The sequence below is a fragment of the Rhinolophus hipposideros genome (assembly GCF_964194185.1).
Source record: "Rhinolophus hipposideros genome assembly, chromosome: 7".
NCBI lineage: Eukaryota > Metazoa > Chordata > Mammalia > Chiroptera > Rhinolophidae > Rhinolophus > Rhinolophus hipposideros.
Genome location: NC_138053.1, coordinates 49274395 through 49300567, shown reverse-complemented (window position 1 = coordinate 49300567; position 26173 = coordinate 49274395). Strand labels below are relative to the sequence as shown.

Here is a 26173-nt window from a genome sequence, read left to right as displayed (position 1 = left end):
AATCTTGACTCAGCCACTTAGGTTGTAGGTAACCTCTCTGTACTTCAGTTTATTCATCCATAAAATGAAGATAGTGGTATCTATAGAACTGAATTAATATACAGAGTGAAACAGAATCGGCATTCTGTAACCATTAGCTCTCACTTTTAGTAACAAAATTAATATTTTTCATGCCCAAGACAGGGAGGTATAGAGTGGGTTTTAACTAATCCTTCCAATAAACAAAGGACGAATTCAATAGGGATAACTTTCACACTGGTCTCTGAACCATCTCTTATGGTGGCCACCTTTCTACGAAGTGTCCAACATTCCTAAGGAAGCCATACCTGGCACCTGACCAGGACCTGTAGGGACCTCTTACTATCCACCCATCTGTTCTCCCACTTTTTACCCCATACTCTGGGAACCCAAGTCCAACAGAGGCTGAAGTTTGCAAATGTGGCCAGATGAGGATGACCCTGGCCTGTGGTAGTTGACCACAGCCTCAGACGGCCCTGGGGTACCAGTATGTCCATCAGGGTCAATGTCACTCCTACCATGGAACCTGGAAACACTCTGGTTGAGGGCTTCATCTGGACAAGGCTCGGAGCTTGGGAAGTATATCCAGGTGGTATGCTAAGGAATACCAGGATTACTGCCAAGCAGCCCTCCCCTGGGATGGCGAGGGGGGGAGCACCGAGACACAGGCATAAGCCAACCTTCTCATGATGGAAGCCAATGGCAATGGTGTTTTGGGGGAAAATAACTGGCATATGCATCAACCCGTCAAAACAGATTTAGCATTAACTCCTTATTTGATGGATAGTGAAACGGCAAGGGAGGTATTTACAAATTATGGGGAAATGTCAATATCTAAACAGCCAGTATAACTAGCTATACAGGTAAACACAAGTTGAATATTAGCCTTGGGGCCTTGGAAGCCATATTAATGGCTCTGGACTCTTTCCTAAATGTATGAAGAGCCACCAGGGTTCTAAAATATTTGTTGTATGTTTTTGACAAAGCTTACTAAATACACTATGCAGGACAGGTCAAAGGAAGACAAAACTGGAGACAAGAAAATCAGTTGAGATGCCCTTGCAGGAGTTCAGGTTGGAGATAATAGTGAAAATGGGTGGATATTGGAGACACTTAAGGTGTATAATTCTCAAGACTTGGGGATTAATTAGATGTGGCAGGTAGGAGAAGGAGGAATCCAGGATGACCCCTAAGCTTCTTGCTTGGAAAATGAGACAGATTATGTCACTATTTACTGAAATTGGGAAATCAGGATAGGTTTGAGGAGGGGACATGATCCATTGGGTTTTGGATATGTTCAGCTCAGGGTGCCTATGACATATCTAGACAGAGATCTAGGAGGCAATTGGAAATATGGGTACCATGTGTTATGGTTCCCTTATTTTGGCCAAGGTACTATCTCGCCATGCAGGCCAGTTGTGATGGCATTCTCAAGTCATTCCAACCCTTTGATAAACACTTAATTTCTATGTTAAATTTCCTTCTGCTTAAATTATCTAGAGTGGTTTCTTTCTTTCTTTTTGAATCCTGACTGATATGACAGGAATATTTCAGAGAGGGATATAATATGTGTGTGTGTGTGTGTTTTCATACCACCAAACAATTAATTCAATTCTGATGTTATCTACCTGGAGATAGCATCCGATCCCACAGGTTCAGGGTTCAGTCCTACAAGACTGCCCTCTCCCCTACTTCAGATACCAAGGACAAGTGCAGGTTGTCACCTGGGCCTCTGACTGGCTCATGATAGATTGTAGGTTCCCATGACATCCTCCTCAGGTTTCAATTAATTCACTAGAGTGGCTCACAGAACTCAAGAAAACAGCTTACTTACATTTATCAGTTTATTATAAAAAGATATAACTCAGGAAAAGCCAGAAGGAAGAGATGCATGGGGCAAGGTGTATGGGAAGGGGTGAGAAACTTCTATCCCCTCTCCAAGTGTGCCACTCTCCCAGCAACTACATGTGTTCATCAACGCAGAAGCTCTCTGAACCCTGTTCTTTGGGGGTTTTATGGCTACTTTATTATATAGTCATGATTAATGAAATCATTGGCCATTGGTAACTGATTCAAGCTCCAGCCCTTCTCCCGTCTCTGGATGTCAGGGGTGAGAAGGGCGGAGACTCTCTATTCCTAGTTGATTACCCTGGCAACCAGCCCGCATCTTTCCATGTTTTCCAAAAGTCACCTCATTAACATAAACTCAGATGTGGTTGAAAGGGCTGTGTATGAATATCAAGACATTTTTATCAGAAAGAGGATGAGAAAGAGGATAGATAAAAGAGAATTTTAGTACTATGGTATGAAAAATTGTCTCAAACATCAATTAACCTCAGTTAAAATTAGCGACTTAGGTTACCATGGTATTTTATGAAAAGCCCTATAAAGGGAAGTGCTATAGACTGAATATTTGTGTATTTGTGTCTCCCCAAATCACATGTTGAAACCTAATCCCCAATATGACAGTATTGGGAAGTAGGGACCTTTGGGGGGTGATTAGATCATGAGGATGGAGCCCTTCTCCATCCTAATGAATAGAATTAGTGCCATTTTAAGAACCCCCAGAAAGCTCTCTTGTGTCTTCCACCATGTGAGGAAACAACTAGAAGATGGGCAGATATGAACTAAGAAGTGGACCCTCTCTTTGAGGATCCACTGGCACCTTGATCTTGGACTTCTCAAACTGATAAATGTTTGTTATTTAAGCCACCAAGTCTGTTGTAGCAGCTCAAACAGACTAAGACAAGAAGAAATAATATTGTTAACATAAGTAATTTTGAGAAATTAAGTGCTATGTCATTTATTGCCCTTCAAATAAAAATGAGAAAGAAGAGTTTATAGAATATTCCATATTTACATTCTAGCGATAACAGGAGTATAATGAAAAAATAATCCATATGGGGGAAATGTCTGAAATAAGGTTAAAATATGTATGTTCTACATTTTGAATCACGATGCCAGTTCCTCTCTGTGGTTAAGATTTTCAGTAAGAAAGAGAAAGGGTTTTGCCAAGATATGCAGCTGTTTACAAAGCTTTTATTTACTCAGAAATGTAACATTTAATGGCTTGTGATAGCTTCAGATGATAGAAAATGCATTCTTGTAAGACATTGTTTACTTGTCATAAATATGTTATGAGAAAGTAAACTTGCTTAAGTTGTAAGTGAACTCCATTACTGTTTTTAATTAACCCACCACTCAATATTTTCTATTAGACAGAAAGCACCTGACTGCTTAGTCTAGTCTCCTCCCTACAAAGTGCTTGAAATTAAAGCATGCCTTTGTCAATTCTGATATGAACACCTGACAGAGCTTTGTTCTCCTGTAAGTGTTAGGATAGTCAGGACTTAGTGATTGGTTTGAAAGATTTGGGCAAGGAAGGATCTTCAAGAATGGTGCCCAACTGCTGGCTTGGGTAACTAGGTAGGTGGAGAAGATGTTCGGTGACACAGGGGACACAGGAGGAGGAGGAGAAACGTTTCCCAGGAAGATAGTGAGCTGATTAACATCCGAAGAGAGCTGATTAACAGGCAAATGGAGGTATGTGTATGGACCTTGAGAAAGAGATATCTAGAAATTGAAATTTGGAGCCAATTGCACATGACTCAGAGCCATTCTCAGCTGAGTTTGGGACCCTTGTAATAGAGTTTGACCCAGGAAGGATCAAATGTTTCTTGGCACATTCATGATTTTCTCATTGAGAGAAGAACATGTCAACTTTGAAAGAAAATCAATATTCACTGTGGTGAATTTTCCCCTTGGGTAATTTAAGAGAAAACAAGCCAAAGCATTAGTGCTGAAAGACCAAAAGGGCATGAAGAACCCTTCATCTTGTTCCCACCAGGGTCCAGAGTATATTAGGTACTCAATAATTATTTGTTGAAGGAACAAGTGATTAAATATGCCTGTTCCCCATAGCCTTTCTCAAAACACATCCTCATCACCTAATACGCTGAAAATGCAAAGGCTAGAAGTACTTTTTTCAAAGGATCATTCCCAAGTACTTCTGGGAGGGTAATACAGCAACCACCATAGGTCACGCAATTCTCTTAGTGAAATAATTTTGGGTAAAAGGGAGGAGGAACAAGCATGGGGGAAAAATGGGAGGAATAAAAAGAAGACTCAAAGCCACAGAGGTCAGACTGCTGCCTTTACATTGTTTCCCGAGGCTGATCGCCTCCACCTAGGGCACTCTTAAACATACCAAAAAAATGTCCTCCCTATCTTTTACATTACCTGCTTTCAAATGTGCTTCTGAGGAAACAGCCTCCCCCAACCCCCACCCCAGGAATATCAACAGAATCTGAAGGCCCACCTACCACCTCCATGTTTTTGGTTTTTTTTTAGTTTCTCCACAGCATTGATCTTTGTGACTAAATAGCAACTTGAAAAGCCAAGGAACAACATGCTGCCCCAACAGTCATTTTGAAACCTCTCAGGGGACTAACAAGATCCCTGGGTTTACAAGAGGTGCCACATCTTTTCAGGGTGGGGAAGGTGGAGATGGGAGATTGGTGGGGAAAGGAAAGCCTTTGTAACAGCCGCAGACATCTTAACAAAAGCCCTCCACCCAGATGGAGTGAAAGGAGTTGGAAGACTGCACCGCCCTCCCCTCTGCTTTTGGCCATTGCTTGTTATTATGTTTCAGCTGCTTTATTCCTTAAGTCACTATTGGCGCCTGTCTTGATGAGCAGCATTTCAGATAGCAACAACCTGTCCTTGGAAGGTCAGCCTTTAGAGATTGAAATGTAGTAGTTCTGGAATAACCTTTCCCCTCATGTCTGCACACAGCCCCAGGAGCAAAAATTCTGCAAGAGGGGAGTGGAGAGTGAAGTTACTACCCATATTATGGAGGATTCCCAAATGCTCTTCCCTGATATAAGTAGATAATTAACAGAAACATACTTGGGAGGAAGCGGGAGGTCTGAATGAACAGGTTAATCGCCTCAAGTAGAGACCTCTCTTTCGCCAGCCACCCTCCTCAGATAGCAGAAGCTCAATAAATATTTGCACTGTGTACTGGGGTTTGAGTTAGGTTAACGTTGTTGTCGACACGAAATACCATGCAAATCATCTCCTGACTCTGCTTTGTTGCAATAGCTGTAAGGGTCATGCCTTTAACAACAGCTAAGAAAAAGACTACCAGATTTTCTCTCCCCATCCTCCAAAATTTTAGTGAATTCATCACTTGAATTAAAATTATTATCTTGCGGGGCCGGCCCAGTGGCTCAGGTGGTTAGAGGTCCATGCTCCTAACTCCAAAGGCTGCCGGTTCAATTCCCACATGGGCCAGTGGGCTCTCAACCACAAGGTTGCCAGTTCAATTCCTCTAATCCTGCAAGGGATGGTGGGCTCTGCCCCCAGCAACTAGCAACAGCAACTGGACCTGGAGCTGAGCTGCGCCCTCCACAACTAAGACTTAAAGGACAACAACTTGACTTGGAAAAAAGGCCTGGAAGTACACACTGTTCCCCAATAAAGTCCTGTTCCTCTTCCCCAATAAAATCTTTAAAAAAAAATTATTATCTTGCAAAGCAGACTCCAGAGACTTGGGCCATCTAACCTTAGCTGTTCTTTGTCCCCAAAGCAATTGGACTTCATTTAAACAGATGAATGAGTGTTCATGGTGAAAATTGATCATTCTAAGAATAACCAACAAAGCAGGCTCTAAAATTCCCTGAAGAGTACTCCTCCTTTAGAAGATGTAGCAGTGTGGGGGAATGTTAGGTGTACCCCATCTGAGCAACACCTGTTGTTTTGAGAGCTGAGATTTTGCTAAAATATATCCGAGGAATCTGATTAGGTTTTCCTGTTTCCATTTTGGGCTCCGGTGCTTGATTTTGCTTTGTGAAGCTCTCAAATGACAGGTATATCCCACCTACTGACATCTGATGGGCTCTGAGGTGACACACTCTCATTAAGACGGCTCCTATTTAAATATTGTGCCTTCCACTGTTTCAGTCTCTGCACCTTTTACCTTTTCAGTTTCAGTCTCTGCACGTTTTACCTTTTCACTGGTCCCATGAACCCAACTGGACTACTTGACATTCTCCAACAATTAATAATAATTAATAATGAGATTTCTTCTTTTTTTTGCCTAAAAGATTGTTTCTTTCATAGATCACATTTTTGTTGTGTCTATAAAGTCATTGACATATTCAAGGCTGTATAGGTTTTTTCTTATGTTATCTTCTAGGAGCTTTATAGTTTTATGTTTTACAGTTAGGTCTATGATAATTTTGAATTAATGGTCTATGGTCATGAAGGGTGTAAGATTTGTGTCTAGATTCCTTTAAAAAAAATTTTTTTTGCATGTGGATATCCAGTTGTTCCAGCACTATTTTTTTTGTCTCTTTCTTTTCTTTTTTTCCCTGATTTTATTTTTTAAAGCACTATCTTTGCTCCATTGTATTATCTTCGTTCCTTTGTCAAAGATGAATTGACTATATTTATGTGGTCTAATTCTGGACTCTCTATTCTGTTCCATTCATTTATTTGTCTATTCTTGCACTAAGACCGCACTGTCTTGATTACTATAGCTTGAAGTCCAATAAGTCTTGAAGTCAAGTAGTGTCAGTCTTCCAACTTTGTTCTTCTCCTTCAATATCGTGGAACATTTGCGTCTTTTGCCTCTCCATATAAACCTTAGAATCAGTTTGTCAATATCCATGAAATAACTAGCTAGGATTTTCATTAAAGTGCATTGAATTTATAGATTAAGTTGGGAAGAACTAGCATCTTGACAATATTGATTCTTTCTGTCCATGAGCATAGAATCTCTCTCTATTTGTTTAGTTCTTTCATTTCATTTGTCAGAGTTTTATAGCTTTCTTCATATAGATTTTATACATATTTGTTAGTTTTATACATAAGTATTTCATTTTTGGTGTGCTAATGTAAATGGTATTTTTTTAAATTTCATATTCCCTTGTTCATTGATAGTATGTGGGGAAATGATTGACTTTTGTATATTAACTTTGCATTCTGCAACCTTGCTACAATCACTTATTAGTTCCAACAGTTTGTCAGTTCTTTCAGATTTTCTGTATAGACAATCATTATTTGCAAACAAAGACAGTTTAATTTCTTCCTTCCCAATCTGTATACCTTTTATTTCTTTTTTGTACAGCATTGCTAGAACTTCCAGTACAATGTTGAAAAGCAATGGTGAGAAGAGACACCCTTGCCTTGTACCTGAGTTTACTGTGAAATCTTCGAGTTTCTCACCGTTAAGTATGATGTTAGCTGTAAGACACTTTTCCCCCTATTGAGGTAGTTTCCTTCTGTCCCCCTTTACTGAAGAGTTTTTTGGTTTTTTGGTTTCTTTTTTGCGGGGAGGGAGGGAATGTTGGGGGAACAGTGTGTTTTGTCAGGATGTCAAGTCATTGTTTTTAATCTAGTTGCAGAGGGCGCAGTTCACTGGCCCATGTGGGAATCGAACCGGCAGCCTTGTTGTTAAGAGCTCGTGCTCTAACCAACAGAGCCATCCAGCAGCCCTGGGTTTTTTGTTTTGTGTTGTTTTGGTTTTTTATGAACGGATGTTGGATTTTGCCAAATGCTTTTTCTGCATCTATTGATATGATCATATAATTTTTCTTCTTTGGCCTGTTGATGTGATGGATTCCATTAATTGATGTTGAATGTTGAACCAGCCTTGCCTACCTGTGATAAATCCCACTTGGTCATGGTGTATAATTCTTTGGATGCACTGTTGGATTTTATTTGTTAATATTTTGTTGAGGACTCTTACATCTATGTTTTTAAAAGATGTTGATCTGTTTCTTATAATGTGTTTGTCTGGTTTTATTTTTAGGGTAATGCTGACCTCATAGACTTAGTTAGGGAGTATTCCCTCTGCTTCTATCCTCTGAAAAAAATTATAGAGAATTGTTACAATTTCTTCCTTAAATGTTTGGTAGAGTTCACTGGGGAACCCCCTGGGACTGGTACTTTATAGTTTGGAAATTCATTAAATATTATGCAATTTCGTTACTAGATATAGGCCTATTTAGATAGTCTCTACCTTCTTGTATGAGTTTTGGCAGATTGTATCTTTCCAGGAATTGATCCATTTCATCTAGACTATCAAATTTGGAGGCATAGAGTTGTTCATAGTAGCCCTTTATTATCTTTCAAATGTCTATGGGATTTGTAAGGTTGTACCCTCTTTCATTTCTGATAGTAGTAATTTGTGTTTTCTCTCTTTTTTTTTAGTTGGCCTGGCTAGAACTTATCAATTTTACTGATCTTTTCAAAAAACTAGCTTTCATTTTGTTTTGTTTTGTTTCTGTTTTTAATTTCATTGATTTCTGCTTATTATTTATTTTCTTCTGCTTACTTTGGATTTAATTTGCTCTTTTTTTCCTAATTTCCAAATGTGAAAACTTAAGATTATTGATTTTAAATATTTATTCTTTTCTACTATATGCATTCAATGTTATAAATGTCCCCAATCAGTTTTTACTGCATCCCACTAATTTGGATAAGTTGTGTTTTCATTTTCATTTTGTTCAAAATATTTTTTAAATTCTCTTGAGATTTCCTCTTTTATACATGTGTTATTAAGAAGTGTGTTATTTACTCTCTACTGATTTGGGGATTTTCCATTTATCTTTCTGTTATTGATTTCTAGTTTAATTCTAGTGTGGTCTGAGAGCAGATATTGTATAATTTCTATTCTTTTAAATTTATTAAAGTATTATGGCCTATAAGGTGGTATGTTTTGGTGGATGTTCCATGTAAGCTTGAGAAGAATGTATATTCTGCTGTTGTTGGATGAAGTAGTGTATAGATGTCAATTATTTCCAGTTGATTGATGGTGTTGAGTTCAGTACGTCCTTGCTGATTTTTTGCCTGCTGGATATGTTCATTTCTGCTTGAGGACTATTGAAGTGTCCAATTATGATAGTGGGTTCATCTGTTTCTCCTTGCAATTCTGTTAGTTTTTGCCTCATGTAGTTGGATACTTTGTTGTTAGACACATAAATATTAAAGACTGTTATGTCTTCTTGGAGAATTGACCCCTTTATCATATGCAATGCCCTTGTTTATCCTTGATAATTTTCCTTGCTTTGAAGTCTGCTCTGTCTGAAATTAATATAGCTACCCCTGCCTTCTTTTTAAGTTTTGAAGTGTTAACATGGTATATTTTTCTCAATTCATTTACTTGTAATATTTTATTTTTGTGTCTTTATATTTAAAGTTCTAGCCAGGTCAACTAAGAAAAACATATAGTTGGGTCTTGTTTTTTTGATGCATTCTGACAGTCTCTCTCTTTAAATTGGTGCATTTAGATCATTTATGTTCAGAGAGATTATTGATATAATTGAATTAACATATGCCATATTTGTTATTGTTTTCTATTTGTTGCCTTTGTTCATTTTTATTTTTTGTCTTCCACTCTTTTTCTCCCTCTCATAGTTTTAACTGAACATTTTATATGAGTTCATTTTATCTCCTTTCTTAGCATATCAGTTATACTTTTTAAAAAACTTATTTTAATGATTGTCCCAGAGTTTGCAACATACATTTATAACTAATCCAAGTTCACTTTTAAATGACCCTATACTGCTTCATGGGTAGTATAAATATCTTATAATAACAAAATAATCCTAACTCCTTCCTCCCATTCCTTGTATCATTACTGTCATTTATTTCACTTATGTATAATATACGTAAGTATTTGTATGTGTGTATATATGTAAGATATATACATAAATATACATAATTGAATACAGAATACATGGTTGCTATTTTTTTGAACAGTTATCTGTTAGATCAACAAAGAATAAGAAAATAAGTTTTTTATTCTACCTTCACTTATTCTTTCGTCAATGCTCTTCTTTATGTAGATCCAAGTTTCTGACATATCATTTTCCTTCTCTCTAAAGAATTTCTTTTAAAATTTCTTTCAAGGCAGGTCTACTGGCAACAAATTCCCTCAATTTTTGTTTGTCTGAGAAAGTTTTCATTTCTCCTTCACTTTGGAAGTATGTTGAGGGGTTTTCTTTCTCTCCCTTATGTGGGAGAAAGGCTAGAATAGGCTGGAGTTGAGGATTTTACTTTGCCTAGGTCAGTTATGTTCTGATAATATCACAGCAGGTTAGGCTGTAGTTAAATTTCTTTTGAGGACAGACCTTGTTAACAAGAACGGAGTGCTCTGGCATGTTTCAGAATGATATATTTTCCCACAGGGGAAGCATAAGGGGATTTTTCTTCTCTATTTACTGAATACCCAGGCAAGCACCTAGAGGTAAATCTCACAAAATTGTGGAGGCCTCCCATGACTGGATCCCTTGGAGTTTGTCCACACTGAGCTTCCAACAATTTGTTAATTGCAGTTCAGGTTTTCTTCCCCTGGCACCAAATCCCACAGTAGTTTCCGTTCATAAGACTGCTCCAATAAACCATGACTCACTGTATTCGCCTCTCTCTCCAACCTTGGGGGCAGCAGTTTGCCCCATGTCCTCCCCTGTCTTACAGTTCCTGGAAGAATTGATTTTTCAGTCTGTTCAGCTTTTTACTTATTAGCACACAGTGGTGACTTCCAAGCTCTGTACATGTAGATCTGGAAACTGGAAGTCCTTGAATTTTTTTACAGAAAATACAAACTTATTTCATAATCAGAAAATAGCTAATTTCCTTTTGGAATTTTGACAAATGAAAATTTTTAGAAATTACAGACAAGAGTTAATTCTCTGTAATTATTATTAAAGATCCTAATATTTAAAAATCTACCATTTTAATCCCATTTAACCTAGCACAAAAAACAAACAAACAAAAGCAGGAAGACAACAAAAAGGATCTGTGAATGATACAGAATGGCAAAAGCCTAAATGAGAATAGTTTATATTTCCTTAACCACGTGGCTAAGGATTTTACCACATCTTCGTAAAAAGAGGGAATTGAGGTTACCCTCAAAATCACACTGTCCTCCTAAAACTCAATAATAAAAACACAAATAACTCAATTTTAAAATGGGCAAATGATTTGAATAGACATTTCTCCAAGAATATATACTAATGGCCAATAAACTAATGAAAAGATGTTCAACATCATCAGTTTTTCGGGAACTGCAAATGAAAACCCAATGAAATACCACTTCCCGTCCATTAGGATGACTATAAACAAAAAGACAGACAATAAAAAGTGTTGACAAGAATGAGAATTTGGAAACCTAAAACATTGCTGGTGGGAATGTGAAATAGTGCATCTGCTTTTGCAAAATAGTTTGGTAGTTCCTTAAGAAATTCAACATAGGTGTACCATACAGCCCAGCAAATCTACTGCTAGGTATTTACCCAAGAGAATTGAAACACATATGTCCATACAAAAACTTGTACACAAATGTTTGGAAGTAACCCAAATATCCATCAGCTGGTGAATAGATAAACAAAATGTGGTATATCTATATAACAGAATATTATTCATTAAAAAAAATGAAGTAGTAATACTTGCTAAACATGGATGAAATCTTAAAAATATTATGGTAAGTGAAAGAAGTCAGACACAAAAAGCCATCTATGATTCTGTTGATAAGAAATATCTAGAATGGCAAATCTACAGAGATAGAAAGTAGATTAGTGGTTTCCATGCATTAAGAGGAGGAATGAGGAGTGAGTAGGAATGGGTAAAGGTTTTTTTCTGGAAAGATGTACATGTTCTGGAATTAGATAGGGGTGATAGTTGTTACACCTTTGTGAATATACTAAAGCCTGCTGGATTCTATACTTAAAAATAAATAAACAAAAAGATTCGGATATTTTAAAAAACATTTTTATCTCTTTTTATAAATACTTTATATTTTATAAAGTCCCAGAAAATACACATAAGCAAAGAAGTTAGTTATCCATTATCATACCACTCAGAGATATGCACTGTTAATATTTTGTTTTACAATCTTCCAAATTAAAAAAAAAATTCCATGAAAATGAAAAATAGATAAACAGAGTTTTAAATGTCAGATATTTCTTTTTAGGCCAGTGCTCTGCTGTTATCCTGGGAACCTCTTTGCTGTTCTCATGGTTATATTTCTTGCTTCCTCAATCTCTTATCTTCCACTTTCTTGCTTTAATCTCTAGTTTGGAGGGTATGATGGAATGGCACAGGTGACAGAGCAAAATGTCACACTGCTCTATTCTAGGCTGGTGGCTCTCTGTCCCTGATGCACAGTTGTCATCCTGAGATTTCGCTTTGTCATCAGCCTGGAGATTCCCTTGTTTCTCTCTTGTATTGGATCTCCAACATCCTTTATACTAAGTCTTCCTCTTTCTGAGTTTAATCCATTCTTTTGATATAGCACATCCTGGGGGTAGGGGGGGGAAGATGCATAGAGGTAAACTTTTTGAGACCTTGATAGCTTAAAAATGCCTTTATTCTGTGCTCACATTTGAATGCTAGTATGGATACACTGAAAATTTAAGATTCAGAGTTTTAAAGGCATTGCTTATTACCTCTGGCTTCTTGTGTTAGCACACGGCAAGCCATTCCAATCTGGAAAATCATGTACCTCAAGCTGGGAAATTGCTTGAATCATTTCATTGGCCATTTCCTCCCTCCATTTTCTGTTTGTTTTTTTTTTTCTTTCTGAAATTTCTGTTATTTGGCTTTCGGACTTCTTTGATTAATCCTCTTAATTTTCTCCTATTTTCTTTGTATTTTTGCTTTACTTTCTAAGGGCTAGAGCTCAACTTTTTCTTCCATCCCTTCTTTGTTTTGCTATCGCATTTTTAATTCCAGGAGCACTGTTTTCTGAATGTTCCTTTGTGTGTGTGTTTGGGGGGAGAGGAGAAGGGGCATATAATGTCCTATTCTTATTTTATGGATACACTATCTTCTTTTAGCTCTTCGATATATTACTCACAATTTGATTTTTTTTTAAATTCTCCCTATTTCCTCTCAGTTGCTTTTTATTTGTTTGTATCTCTATCTTCCAAATTAGAGACTTTCCTCAGATGTCTGGTGTTCTTTGACTGACTGTTTACGATTAAGAGTTGGGAATTAAAAAGCTATTTGAAAGCTCTGAATATGGAGGTTGGGATTGATACTCCTACAGGGTGATCTGGGTAGGCCATTTGTTGGAGAAGGCCCACCTTTAAATCTTTCCTTTGGACTGGCCAAATAAACCAGAGAATTTTCTTCCAAGAGTCTTCTTCCAGGAGGGAAAAGGACTAGGTGCCATCATTCTGGGATGGAGGGAAGGGTTAGAATTTTCTACATTTCAAAAACATACTTAATTACCCTGTTTTAGATCTGTCCTGTGCCTGTGACTCCATTACCAGCCCCAGTTCCAGAAGAAGGTGTTACTGCTTCTCCTAAGACTTTGGCTGTGGTCTTAGCTTACTCTAGCACTGTGTAAGATTATTCTTTCCTGGGTTTGGAAAGGGAGAGTTGTTTTGCCAGAAAAGCTGAGAACCAGAATCAAATCTTAGCTCTTAACATTTCTCAAGTCGAAACCCTAAAGGATCCAGGATGTGAAGTGTGTGTCATTATGCAAGAAAAACTATCTAAAACTTAGAAATAGGCAAAAACTGATGGCTGCATGACATTTCTAAATAGTCTGTGAAGGGTCATCTGAGTCACTCAGGGACTGTCCCTTTGGTTGTAGCCCAGACATTTTACAACCCTGGTAAGTTAGAGATTAACTTGTAGGAAAAATTATAAGGTTGTGATGACATACTGGTGTCAGGCGTCTGGTAGAGAAGATCGCCCCACGCATGCCTATAGAACGTTAACTCATTTAGTATCTATTTAGCAATCTTATTTCAGTGTTCCTGTCCCCACTAACTATATAATCCCTGTTTCTCAAACTTTTTTTCCAAACCAGCTCTTGTCTTGCTGCTGGTTCCTTCATTCATGAATTAATAAGACTTTAGCATGACTTTGCCATCTACAATCTATGTACGGGAATTGTTTTTTAAACAGTTTGTGCTTTTACACCATAAATGAAAGATCTGAAAACATAGTGCTCAGTAATGACATGTTGTTTTTCCTGACCTTCCTCCCCAGATTAGGTGAAGTTTCCCCAGGCTGGGAGAGAAGAGAAAAGTCAAAGAGAAGTCGAAGAACTGGGAAACTGGAAGAGGTCTGAGCTGCAAAATGTAAGTAATTTACTTTTTATAAAAAGTAGATCATACTGTATTTCCTGTTGTATACTGTACTAATAATATAGCATGGATGTCTTTATAGGTCAACAAATAATTCTTTTAAAGTAGGATTCTTTGTTGCTACATAGCGTTTTATCAGGTGAACTAGACTAATGATTTAGAAAAACTGCACATTTCTCCTTCCCACTGGTAGGCACAATCCATTTCAATTATTTTAGTTAGTGAGTCCTCAGCTAAAAGAACATCCCCTGAGTTGAAAGAAACAATTTTAGTCAAGGACCTTGAGACCAGATTTGGCAAAACCAAGTTAGTTTCTTTTTCAGAAAACCCCTTGATGAAGCCAGTCATCATTAATTTTGGCTGGTGATACTAGGGCAACACTAATTTGACTCCTTACAAAGAGAGCTCTAGGAATGGAAGACAGCAGGTTCACAAAACCTCCCTAATGCGTGTCTTAAGTAAAAGCAAAATCCAGCTGTCTGGCTGCCTCTAGCTCTGTGTTCATGCCGCCCAAGACCAAGAGGCAGGGAGGCGCCTGATGGCTGCAGGCTGGTATTGGGCTCCCCTTAGCCTATAAAAAGAAATAGCTGCACCTGTTTCAAAAGGCATTGGAGAGACTGCTGTGAGCTTCTGTGTTTAAAGGAAGACTCCTAACGTGGACAGAAATACCAGTGTCTACAGAGCCCTAGCCCCGGGGTGGTACCTGCAATGCCCTCAGCAGCCACGGAATGAAAGTCTCAGCATTGATCAATTATCTTACCCTGGGATGCTGATTTTAATCACTCCCTATTTCTTTGGGGAGCTTACTTACAGTTACCAGAAATCAATGCTCCTCTAATTGAGATCCAATTGAGATTTTGGGATTTTCTTAATGTGTGTATGTGTGTGTGTGTGTGTGTGTGTCTGTGCACATGCACGTGTGCACCTGTAGCTTGGAAAAGCAGTGTGTTTGGACCAAATGGCAGCACTTGGAACAATATGACTTGGTCAAAACAGATTTCTATTTGTTCTTGATACTTTGTACATTTTATTCCAAAAATCAAAGACATATAATCTATTCAACAAGGTCAAAAGAAACTTTTTTAAAAAGCTTGTTCCAGTGATAGAAACAAAATACAAATTCATAGCTTCTTTTTATAAGAGAATAAAATGTCATTTCCCCCCCCAAGTGTTGAGAGAAAAACTATGTTTACACTATAAATCCTGAAAACCAATTACAGGCAAAAACGTGACTGTTGTCCTGTTATTTTATTGATTAATAGGGTTGTATTATATTCAGGGTATAGTATCTTCATTAACTAGAAGAACAAAATTAGAATCATATGCAGACTTTCTTGGTAATTCATTAAATTTACTGTTTTCTATCTTTTTGGTGACTTCTGAGAAAGGACTACTTTGAAAGTTTCCCCTTTGAAAATGGCCCAAGGAGTAAAGGAAACTTCTATTTCAATGCTTTGTGATTTGGTGAGAGGAATGCACCTCACAAAACTAACTACCATTGCAAAGAGTGACAGGATTAAGTGGAACTGAGTAAAAGAATGGAGCAGGGACAAAGTCGTGGGTTTGGGGAACAGAGGTTAGCTGCTCATTTACTTCACGAAAAGTAGTGATGATATGTTTTCCATGTGCTAAAGGCTAGAATGAGTGAAGTCCAATTGTCTTAACTGAGTCAGAAAAATAACACCAACTTCAGAAACTAATACGTAATAATACACGTAACTTGTACACATCAGAAAATAAAAATGATCACACCATTAAAGGATCTCAAAAATAAGATAGCTCTTTTCTCTGCTTGTAAAAGAAAACCTGGACCAGTCAAAAGAAACAGACTCCAACCTTCTGACCCTTCCCTTCCAGACCCCTATTCTTCCCCACACAGTTCTTGTAGACTTGTTGGCATTGGTCACAGAGACAGCTGAAATGAATAAAACAGTTTCATCCTGGATTCCTGGATACCTGTGCAATGCATTCCCAGAAGACTCCAGCTTTCCAAGTGGTAGGACTCACCACTTTCCCCTTACTTTCCTCCAGGAAAAAGGAGGAAATCAGGGGCTACTGGGAACATTGTATATCCATCCATTCACAAAACAGAAATCCTTGGAGAAGTTAACTTCCACGATCATATTATTAAATGTAGGGACAATGGTCTTGTTTGGGTTTGAAGTACAAAACTTGTTGATTCCAAGGGTCCTGTCATCTTTGCTAAGAATAGAACAAGGTTTATCCATTCTCATCTTTAACCCTCCCCATTTAAAAAAGAACTGGAATACAATTAAAGGGCACATGTCAGAAAATCTGATTTGGAGAGTATGTGATGAAAGTTTTATCCTCCATAAAAAGAAAATGTTCTGCGTTTCCTCTTATAAATGCTTTGGTTCCTGCCAAACCTCTTCTTATGCCAAATGTCTTAGAATATCTTGGTATAAAATAGTGGAGATAGGGCAGCACAAACACTGAGTTATAATTTAATTCAACATATACTTCTTGAAAACAATTATACTAAGAATCCCTACTGGAAATTCCTTCTCCTGCCACTAGTAAAATAGTTCTCAATACTAGGAATCTTGTTTTTTTAATTCCCCCATTAAATAAGGCAATAGTGTTTCCATTTGGACTTTGCCTTGGGAACACGGGTCTGGAATTGGAAACTATGGACAGTCTTTCTCACAATGGGGCAGATTCTCATGGCCAAGTTCGGGCATATGGACCGTGTTAGGGACCACACAGAGGGGCCAGCCTGATCGCATTAGTTCCCAAGGCCAGGTCCTAGAGGTCCTAGAGAGTCCTAGAGAGTCCTAGAGGGCAGGATTACCAGTGCCTGCCATGAAATAGTGGCCCGTAAATATTAAATGTTGAGATAAACACCTTAGGATCTGAAATCTCAAGACCTGAGTGATCAATAGTCACTTTTTTGGCGATAAAATTAAACTCATCTGTTCATGTACTGGCTCAGACAAGGGTCCGAGTTTGAATCTTCATGTAGTTGAGGAGGTTTTTTAAGGCTAGCAAAGCTCTGTTGGTTTTCAAATATGCCTGTTTCAAACATACTGTTCTCTTTTGTTAATGGTTTCTAGTTCTCCTCGCATTGCCTTAATCATTGAAGAGAAGAGCTCCTCTTTGAGGCTCTGTGAACCTTATGTGGAAGGCTCCATCTAGCATCTCTGCTTTGCACACCCTCCAGGCCAGGTCTCCCACCCCTAAATCTATGTCTGGGTCCAAAACTCCCTTGGGCTACGTCCACACCAGTGCATGTGCGTGGCCCTGGTTTTTAGTTCTCTATTTCTGGCACCCAAGGAGGAAATTACACTTTACCCCCAATACTCATTTTTCTGAATGTATATAGTTTAGTGATGTTTTGCAAGTGTTGTGAGAGGGGACATATCTACATCAACCTAGGCTCTCCTTATTGCGGGAATTTCATTCCATCTTTTGTACGTCGTGGAAAACTATTCCATTAAGTTTAGAGACCTTGTAAGAGTAATGTCTGATCATTAAGGAACGAATTGCAACAAAATTAATATAGCTTAAAGTAAACAAACTGAGTTTATATTAATCGTATAAACTAGTTTCTTCATTCTTGAATGCAAAAGCTATTGCTCTCATCATCCATAATCAACCTTTGGTTACCATTGTTTACAGGAAGAATTATATTTCTTAGAGTCATTGTATTTTCTTTCACTGGAAAGGAGGCTCACCTGCCTTCAAGGCCAGGCAGGTAATACAGATGAGCGCCTCTGGCCAGGTGTAAAACAAGAGGGAATAGAGTAGACTGTAGCAAAATGGAGACCTCAAGCTCCATCTAGAGATATTCAGATTCCATTTTAAATAACTACTGAGGTCCAAAACAAACCATGTACAGGCTAAATTCAACCCAAAACACACCAACTTAGACTAATTAGTCTAATGTTCCTCATTGCGCAGTAGCAAATAAAATTTGGGTTGAATGAGTAATTTGCTCAAGGTCGTAAAACTACTTAGTCAAGATTAGCCCAGCCTTGGGTTTCTAATTCCAAGATTGGAGCCTTTTCCCCTGCCCCATGCTGGCCCCGGCATTTAAAACATCCCATTTCACATGTTGCTCTGATTAAGTTAAATGTGACCAAGCTCCTTGTCTCTAATGTCATCTTACAACCAATTCTAAACAGCCTCAGAATATGGATGAGCTGGTCAAAAGCCGGAGCACACAGCCTGGCCCAGGTCTGTTTTAATGAAAAGGCTTGAGGACGGTTGCATAAGTGTGCCTGCAGCTCAGGTTTCCCCACTTCAGCAACAAACCTAAAAAAACTACAGAAAGCCTGTAAATCACAGAGCAAGTCAGAATCTCACACCTGTCTCACTCAGAGAGGATTCCAGAAGCCTTGACACCATCACTTTCCAGTCATAGGGTGGCTGAGGGCCAAATTTTCACCTATGAAGCACCCTGAGAAATTCTTTTGACCCAGCTAACGAAGCCCTGCTGGACTCACTTGGACACAGAGACCTCACTGGCTACCCTGGGTGACTTTGTGCAAGGCCAGGATTTGCTTTTGGCCTCTCAGTGGCATTATATCTGTCTTGAAGGAGTTCAATTATGCAAGAAAAGTACAGCATGGTGTGGTGGCAAGAACATGGTTTTGGAATAAGACAGACTCACTTGAGTGCCCTCTCTACTGTTTTATTCATTCAGTCAGCAAACACTTCCTGAGTGCCCACTATGTGCTAAGCCCTGTTCTAGTCCCCAAGGAGACAGTGGTGAGCAAAACAGAAAAGTCCCTGCCTTCATGAAGTTTACATTTTAGTGGGGGTGGGGGGAGACTGGCAATAAATAAAGTAAATACAGCTGACCCTTGAACAACACAGATTTGAAGTGCATGGGTCCACTTACACACAGAGTGTTTTCAATAAATACGCAGTTGGCCCTTCTTGTATCCCTGGGTTTTGCATTTGTGGATTCAACCAATCGTGGATTGAAAACAGTATGTTTGATCGCAGTTGGGAATCCATGGATGCAGAAGGTCAACTGTATACATTGTTCTATGCCATTTTATATAAGAAACTTGAGCATCTGTGGATTTCATAATCCACAGGGATTCTGGACTGAGGCACCACTGTAGTTAACTTTAGGGGGAATCAAAAGTTATGTGTGGATGTCAACTGCACCAGAGTTGGCGCTCCTAATCCCCAAATTGTTCAAGAGTCAACTGTAATTAAATTATATCATATGTTAGAAGGTGATGAATGCTAGGGAGAAAAGAAGAGACAGAAAGTGGAGAGTGCAATTTAAATAGTATGTTCAGAGAAGCCTCACTAAACAGATGACATCTGAGCAGACTTGAAGGGGGTGAAGGAATGAGCTATAATATGGGAGTAGGGTTCCATGCAGCGACCCGGAGGTCAGCACACACATGGAGGGTTCAAGGAACAACAAACAGCCCAGCCTGTCTGGATGGAATGAGGTGAGATGGGAGCAGTGGGAGATAGGTTGATAGAGGCAATGAGGGGTGATCAGGCCATTGTAAGCACTTGCCTTGAGTGAAATGGGGAGCTGCTGTGAGATAGATTTTTGAAGAATTTCCTGATGCACTGAAGGAGGGCTCAGAGAAAAAGAATAGTCAAGGTTCTTGGCTTCAGCAACTGGAAGAATGAGGTGACATTGACTGAATGAGAAGTCTGGGGAGAAACTGTTTGCACGGAGGGGCAAAATTAGTTCATTTTTTGGAAATGTTAGTTGAAGACGATGAATAAAGAGTTGCACATGAGAGAGGCCTAAACTGAGAATATAAATTTAAGATCATATAAATGGTATTCAAAATTGTGGGAATCAATGCTATCACCAAAGAGTGGATAGGGAAGAGAAGAGGTTCCAGGACTGAGCCCTAGGACGTATCAACATTAGAAGTGCAACCTACTTATGAGTCTGTTTCTGTTTTATTTGTTCCAAAATAGTCACTGGGATGGAAAGTACAGCATAGGGAACATGGTCAATTATATTGATGATCACTTAGTAAATTATATAAACGTCTAATCACTGTGCTGTACACTGAAACTAATATAAAATAATATTGAATGTCAACTGTAATTTAAAAAAAAATAATTTTAAGTGCAAGCTTCCATGTAGGAGCTTGGTGGCTGCAGGGGCATCAGGCTTAGAACCTAGGCAGTCATTCTTCCAGCTGCTGACAGTTAATAATCTCCAGGAATTCCCTCAGGTGAAGGCGACTACCGCACCCAAGGTTATCCCAACAAAAGCCTGTGTTCAGTACCTGGTCAATTTGAGGCTTCAAAGCCCACCCTCTTGCCGCAATTCAGAACTACTCTGAGGCACGTTCCCAGCTCCATAACCCTCACACTGTCTGCTGAGGCCGCTGGTACACTTGTTTCAATGCTCTGCTTCTTCCTCAACCTAACCCCATTGCCTTTACACTTTCATGGGTTGTGTTTCTAAGAGTAAACCTGTGTGCAAATCTCCATCTCCATCAATTTCCCAGGGAATAGGTCTTCAAACAGTAGCTGTGGGCCTAGTGCTTGCTTTTAGAGTTTCCACTTTTGTAACATGGTAATCATTATACCTACCCTGCAGGATTGTTGTAGGGAGAAGAAATCTTATATATGAAGCGCCTAGAATGACGCCTGGTTCATAGTAAGCACTTAAAACACAACAGTTTCTCTTGTTGGAATCAGATTTGCATGATTCCACCATCTCAAACCCTCGAGAAGATTAGAAAATATGCCATCGTAGTGCTCAGGAGGGCTGCGTGACCTCTACCTGGACACCCCAGTCTGCATTCAGATGCTTCTTGTATGTGCTCTGAAAGTACCCCCCACGTCCCATGTCAGTTACACATTGCACTATTCTAGGTTATAATTGCATATTCAGTTTTCTCCCACCCTCTCTTTCCTCTAAGCTCTATACCTGTCTTGTTCATGACTGTATCTCTAGGGACTAGCACATTTTAGGCACTCCATAAGTATTTATTGAATTGAACTGAACTGAGTTGAATTGACTCAAATTGAACTGAATTGAAGTGACACGTGCCTGAGCTTACGGACTAAGGCAGGGCTCAGTTTGGCTTTCACTGGGAATTATAGAGCTGAGTGACCTTTATAAGGAATTTGGTCTTGTCCCAAGAAGACTATCTATCTACCAATCCATCCATCTGTCCATTAACTCAGAAATTACTTATAGAGCGCTACTCTGGGCCGGGCGTTAGACACAGAATAACAGAGAAGACCTGATGCTCAAGCCAGAGATTGACAATGAACAATAAACACAATATAATTAAGCAACCATGAAATCTGCTGTGGGGGAAAAACGGAGAGACAAGGGCAGAGGGACCTCATTTAGACAGAACGGTCAGAGACTTCTCTGAGGAGAAGACATTTAAAACAAGACCTGAAAAGATAAGGAGAAGCCACTTGTGGGAAAGATAGAAATATTTCAAACCAGGAAAAATTCGGAAAGGGGGAAAGGGAAAGAGGTTGATGTATTGATGAAAGGGCAGAAAAGCAGTGTGAAGGGAGGGAGAGTCAGGGAAGAAGCAGGAGGGAGGGCGAGGGGCGGGGCAGTTTATCCAGAGCCTTGCGCATTTCATGTAGAGCAGCACACAGTTTAAGTATCAGTTTTTCTTTTTTCTTTATTTTTTAATTTTATTTTTATTTTTATTATTAGTTTCAGGTGTACAAGACAAGGTAATACTTAAGTATCCATTTTGATACCATCTAGGAGAATGGAATGTAGCAAGTATGTGGATAAGAGGAACTAGTTAGAAGTTGTTGCAAGAAATGGTGACGGGGAAGATGGAGAAAAGTAAATCTCTTCCAGATATACTTTGAAGTGATCCATGATAGGAATTACTGACCTGAGAGCTGACAGGAAATAGAATGAAGAATGGCCCTCAGGTGGGAAGCTTGGTCCACTGAGCGGATGGTAATGCCACTTACAGAAATGAGGAAGACTGAGGGAAGGAGGCAGGAAGTTAGGAGGGAACCAAGAGGTCCCTTCAGGAAATGCTAAGTTTTGGAAACTGAAGAGCCTGAGATGGGGCAACCGGCTGCATCCTTGCCCAGACTCTCTTGGGATTGCCTGAGTTCTGGAGGCCCCCAGAGAGCCTGTGGAAGAAAGGGCCTGCAGTGCTGAGGATGAGTAACCAGGGGAGAGAGAACAAAGCACAAAACAGCCCTTGCTTCCAACAAAGATCAACATTCAATGTTCTTGGAAACTGAAGCCATGAACTTGAATGTCTGCAGCTTAGGACTAGAAAGAGAGGTGTTCCCCAATCAGGAAAGCAGCTCTCAGAGAACTGTTGGCATGCTGCCCTTGATCCCCTGAGAAAGAGTCCCTTCGTCCCACATGCCACTGGAATGGAAACCAGATCCTACAGCTTGTGCAGACCTGCCAGCTGGGTGCCGTTCAGACATCTGCTGGCAATCAGGGGCCTCCTCGTGCTTAGTCCTGCTCACAACTGGCTTTGTGCTAAGAAAAGCAAATTTCTTTGTTGCCGCTGGTCTGTAAAATCCACAAAGTGTGCTTTTGGGACTCACCGGGCTTCTGGGGGTCTAAGATGGACAAGGAGGGTGGCCAGGAGCCTAGTTCCCTAGCTCAAACCCAGGGGCAAGTGAGAGCACTGAGCCCACAGGCCATTTTTTTCACACAAGTGTCAGGAACAACTCAAGTTTTAATGTCCTTTGCTGTGAGTGCCACAGAAATCCTGCCGCTGGTCAGCCTGGGTCACAGAGATCCCGTTCCTCAGCCTGATCCTCTCTTTTAGCTGCTGTGATTTGGCAATTCTCAGTTAAGCCCAGCAGTGCCCTCTCTGTCCATCAGGGACAAATGAAATCTTCTATTTACTTCTACTGTTACGTGCCAGTGAGACAGTTGTAAAGCACTTCCCACCACCGCCATGTCCCCTCTGTGATAGTGCTGTTCTCGTAAGAGACTCGTGAGAGACTCACTGTACAGACAATGGCCACATCATATAGAAAAAGAGAAATCTGAGCCACAACCTGCAGCAACCTGCCTATGAAACCAACATTCTTCTCAACAATCAACAGCCCAGGAAGCCAGCCTGCATGTCAGGCTTATAGAAAGTCAAATTGCTGTCTCTAGTGACAACCCACGATGCTAAGTAATAACTTCTCTAACAATCAGCCCCAAATGGCGAGGACTTGATTAATAACTTCCAGCTTCCCTAATTTTTGACCCTGCTTCCGACTGAGGACCAACCAGAGAAAGCCAAATATGCACACCTCGCCATCACATAGGAGCCCCCTATTAGCCTGCCTCCAGCTTCCCCCTGCCACCAGCCTCCAATCACTATAAATCCACTATAAAGCTTTCCCATCCTTCTGTCTGTCTTTCAGTCTCTATTAAAATGCCAGTGACAGTGGCTGACTGACTCCTTGCTATCACTAGCTCTGAGCAAATAGCCTTTGTTTTCGCATTAGGTTGGTCTTTGTTATTTCCACAGCTATTTATTGACTTTTCCTTTGTGAATTTCCCCAAATATTAGGTTGCTACAAAAGTAACTGCGATTTAAAAGGTTAAAAATAATTACAAAAACGGCAATTATTTTTGCACCACCCTAATAATTTAAGAGTGCATTTGGGAAAACTTATTGAGCCCCAGTATAATGGTTAGGATACAAAGAGACTATAACAAAGAGACCCCCAAATATAACAGAAGTTTATTTCTCTCCCATATACCTATTGGAAGTGGAGGGTGGTTGGGGTTGGGTACGCAACTCTGTTCCTCGAGGCCACTCAGAGATCCAGATTCTCTTTCCCATGTTGTTCTACTGTTCTGTGGAGTGTACCAGAAACAAGCTGGCTCAGCCCTACCCGACCGGAAGGAGGAAAAGCTCCCTTTCTAGGATGTGGTCTGGAATTTGTATCCATCACTGTCTCTTACAACTGGCCAGAATTTAGCCATGTGGCCACATCTAGCTGTCAAGGAGGCTGGGAAATATTGTCTCTGCAGGTCCCTAGAGCCTGTAGAATAGGAGAATGTGAGTATCAGAGGACAACTGACAGCCTCACCCACAATTATACTGAGTACTAAGGGATGTAACATATACACAGGGTGCCAAAAAAAAAGTATACATGTTTTAAGAAAGGAAAACTATATTAAAATTATAATAGTCAATATATACCGATAACAAAAGATGAATATAAGTCACATTTGACTTCTGCAAATACAAGAGGTGCTCAAAGTGGTTACCATCAGCGTCCAGACACTTCTGATTATGATGAACTACTGTTTGAGCAATGTTGACCAAAGTGTGCACTTGTATACATTTTTTGGCACACCAGTATATAACTTTAAAGGCTAACTGATGGATGATTCACATATAGGATGAAGACTCAGTCTTCTAGACAGGAATTGAAGACCTACCACACTCTGGCTCTTCTTTCTCCAAAAGATACCTTTTTCTGTCCCTCCGTGTGCTCCTGCCAAACAGCCATGCCACATCCTGCCATAGGAAATGCTTCCAAATTCAAATTAATTCCTTTAAACATTTATTCCATCAGATTGTTTAAAAAGTTTGGAAATCATGCCTCTGAATGCTGGTGAGGGTGAGGTAGAGGGTGGTATAGCCCCCCAACCCTCCAAACCCCCACCCCCACCCATTTCCCCACCATTGTACTTACTGCACTGTGTTGTCTTAGTTATTTGTTTGTTCTGTTACCTAATTGTGAATTCAGTCAGGGACCTAGTCTGTCTTCTCCATCGTTATATTCCCAGCACCTAGTCAGACCCAGGCACTCAGTTTGTGTGGGACTAGAAGACTGGGGTCACAGCCCTTATTTCTTTGGTCTCTCCCTCTGAGGAAGGCCTCCCCTGCCCATATAGAGTGTGGGCTGCCCCTCCGTGGCCCTACCATTCCCTTGCTGGCAACCCCTGTGAGTCCAGACAAGCACGTTAGAGGAATAACAGAGAGAGTTTTCAACTCAGATCATCATTGTGATGGTTACTTTTTTGTGGCAATTTGACTGGGCTAAGGGCGGGCCAGATAGCTGGTAAACATTATTTCTGGGTGTATTTGTAAGGGTGTCTCTGGAGGAGATTCGCATTTGAATAGGTAGACTGAGTAAGGAACTCCCTTACCTATGCAAGTGGCCATCAGCCAATTCATTGAGGGCCTGAATAGAACAAAAAGGCAGAGGCAGAGTGAATTTGCTGTCTCTGCTTGAGCTGGACACCCACCTCCTCCTTCCCTTGGATATCGGTACTCCTGGTTCTCAGGCTTTTGGACTCAGACTGAATTACACCACTGGCTTTTCTGGTTCTCCAGCTTGCAGGCAGAAAAATCACAGGACTTCTTAGCCTCCATAATTGCATGAGCCAATTCCTATAACAAGTCTCATCTTTACCTCTACCTCTATATCTCTATCTCTATTATCTCTGTCTCTTATTGCTTCTGTCTCTCTGGAGAACCCTGACTAATACAATCATACTCTGCATGAGCTAACACAAAACAGCACAGTCTCAGAAAAGCTGCTGGGACTCCATTCATAGGTTAAAGAACTAGGAAGACCTCTCCCCTGTAGAAAGGGGACAGTTCTCAGGCCCATGCGCTCTGGCGCCTGCCATGCGACTTTACTCTGCTATTCTGTGCCCTGTCTGTTCTGTACCTCATTTTGACCTGACACAGTCAAATCCCTTCCCTGCATACTGTGGCCATGAATTGGTAGCCATTTGGGGGATACAATAGGCTCTGATTTCTGCCCATCACCACAGAGCCTCAGGCCAGACCATCTCAGTCAGGCCTGTGGGTGGGTGTGCAGAGCAGTTTGAAATCTCTTCAAACCAGTGAAAGGTTTATTCAACACCTATTTAGAGAAGAGGCTGAATTAGAACACCATGTGGCAGAAGAGTTAATATGGAGCCCTCGTGGTGGCAGTGTTCTGCCTCTCTTTTATCGGTCTAAGCAATTCAGCTCTGACCCAAACTTGCATCCTCTGCTCCAACAGAAGCCCTGTATGGCTTTTACTTGAACAAGCCCCATAGCAGCCTCAATGCCTACCCTTAAGCTGCTAATGAAATGATTCCTTCCAGTTCTCTTCCTGGA

General features: G+C 40.0%; 1 protein-coding gene across 1 annotated transcript in view; it reads left to right on the top strand.

Annotated features, from left to right (window-relative positions):
• Positions 1–26173, top strand: part of THBS4 (thrombospondin 4) — a 182018-nt gene that overhangs the window by 22668 nt on the left and 133177 nt on the right. Inside the window, exon 2 of the mRNA XM_081053430.1 lies at positions 14029–14120. The gene's annotated coding sequence lies outside the window, so the exon portion shown is untranslated. The remainder of the gene's footprint in view (positions 1–14028; positions 14121–26173) is intronic.